Below are 2,605 nucleotides of genomic sequence, written 5' to 3'. Positions count from 1 at the left end.
TCAGCCGGGTGTGGTAGCACGCGCCTGTAATTCTGGCTACTCGGAAGGCTGAGGCGGAAGGATCACCGGAGCCCAGCAAGTTGAGGCTGTGATCCTTCCGCCTCAGCCTGCCAAGCAGCCGGAACTACAGGCGCACACTACCACGCCCGGCTAATTTTTGATTTATTGTACCCAAACAAGCTTTCAAAATATTTTATAAAAGAGCTTTAAATTCTATTTTTGTTTTTTAAAAGTTGGGAAAACAAAAGTATGAAGCTTACAGAAATAGCACCAGAATACAATGTGCAAAGAACTATCCTTTTTGTTTATTTTTACAATGGTTTTTCTGTTTTAACCCTGGCATCCCAAACTCCCCCTTCCAGCCCAGTAAAAGAAAATGAAGCAGAAAAAGCTGTTAGATTTTAACAGATTTGACCAGAAAATTTCTGTGTAGAATAATTTCTCTAACATCAGTTGTTTTCGTTTTTTGTTTTTTTGTTTTTGCATTTGGTGATCATCAAAACTTTCCCTGTGAACCCTTCTTCGCTGGGTGTTTCCTATCTAAATGTATTATGATAATTAGTTTAAGACTAAAATATAGAATACATGCATGACCTCACCTCCACCATTACATCTATATCCAATCTATCAATACAGCCCAAAACAGTAATACTTTTAAATGGATACATTTTAAGTATGAAGTATTACAAATGTATGTATCATGTAACCATCACCCCATAAAGAAATAGAATATTTCCAACACCCCACAAAGTTCCTTCCTGTTCTTTTCCAAGCAATCCACTCTCTCCAATCTCATGTCAAGCAACTGCTTTTCTTATTTCTATTAACACACATTCATTCAGCCTATTCCAGTGCTTTATATAAATTAATAAATTTTTTCTGGCTTCTTTGACTCAGCATAATGTTTTTGTGGTTCATTCATATAATAGACCACTTAACCAATAAGTGGTCTATTATATTGTATGAATATATATCACTTTCTTTATCCATTCTTCTACTGAAGAACATTTGGGTTATTTAAAATTATTGGCCATCAGGAATAAAACTGCTCTGAACATCCTTGTACACCTCTTTTGTTTAACACCTGTTTTCTTATCTCTTGAATAAATTCCAAGAAGTGAATCTAACTCAAAGGATAAGAATAGAAGAGACTGCTAAATAGTTTCTAATGTGGCTGTACAGTTTGATGCCCTGGTCAGTAATATATAAGAATCTCAGGTCCTCCACTTTCTGGCCCACAATTAAAGTTGTCTGTCTTTTTAAAAATCATCTTTATTTTTTCATACATCTCTTAAATGTTAACCTTCACAGAGCTTCATCTCAGTCCTCTCTTCTTTCTCCAAAATTGCTGCATGAACATTTCTTTTGACTTTAGTAATTTTGGGAAATAATTGCTGATTCCTAAATCTATATCTCAGCATATTTATAGTCTCATATGTTAAGTAGTTCAGAATTCTGTCTTTTAAATTGTAGCTATTGTATCATATATGAAGAAGCATCTTATGGTTTTATTTTTCATTTTCCTGATGACTGATTATGATTATTTTTTCCCTATGCTTACAGGCCATTTGTATATTTTGGTCTTTTCTGAAGAGTACTACTTCAACATATGTCAATTAACTTTAAAGAATTTTTAAAAAGAAAAAATATTCTACGTACATATTTACCAATTTTGGTGCTCTTCCTTTCTTCCTACGGGTCTGAGTTTTCATCTGCTATAATTTCCCTTTAATCCCAAAACATTTCTTTAAGACTCATTTAGTTTGTGTCTGATGGCTGTAAATTTAAATTCCCCTCTCAGATTTTATTTATCCAAAAACACCTTTATTATACCTACATTTTTATATATTATTTTTTCTGGATATAGAATTCTAAGTTGACAATTTATTTTTTTATTTCCACACTTTAAAGATGCCATTACATTATCTTCTGGCCTCTGTTGATTCAGAGGACATGTCAGCTACCATTCATATTGATGTTCATCTTCATGCAATGTATGTTTTTCTTGAACTGCTTTTAAGTCTTTCTCCCTATTTGGTGTTCAACAGTTTGACTCTGATAGACTCTAATCAGTGTTGTTATTTTGTATGAATCCTATTAAGTTTGCACTGAGTTTCCTAAATCTGTTTGTTCTTTTATCAAATTTGAAAAATATTTCTCAGTCCTGCTTTGGTAATTTTTCTCTCTTCTGTCAATATAGAACTCCAATTACATGTATATTAGATTACTTGACGCTATTCCTTAAGTCATAGAAACATTGTTAATTTATTTTTTCTGAGTATTTCAGTTTGAAAAATTTCCATTGACCTTCATTTTCAGTGATTTTTAAATTATATTTAATCTGCTTCAGCTATTAATGCCATCTAATACATTTTTTTCATATTTTTACGAATTTTAATTCTAGACTTTTCATTTAATTTTTTAAAATTTTTTTAGCTCTCCAAAAATTTTCTCACTTTTCACTCAATATATTAATGACTATCATGTCCATCCTTTAACATGTTTAGTCTAGTTTTTTTTTTTTCATGTTTATCTGCTGATTTCAAGATCTAATTTGTCTATAGTTCTGTTTCTAGTGACTGATTTTACTTTTGACTTTGGGTCA

The sequence above is a fragment of the Carlito syrichta genome, unplaced genomic scaffold (assembly GCF_000164805.1).
Source record: "Carlito syrichta isolate Samal-C Ts95f unplaced genomic scaffold, Tarsius_syrichta-2.0.1 Scaffold312467, whole genome shotgun sequence".
Lineage (NCBI taxonomy): Eukaryota > Metazoa > Chordata > Mammalia > Primates > Tarsiidae > Carlito > Carlito syrichta.
Note: the sequence above shows the minus strand (reverse complement) of the source record.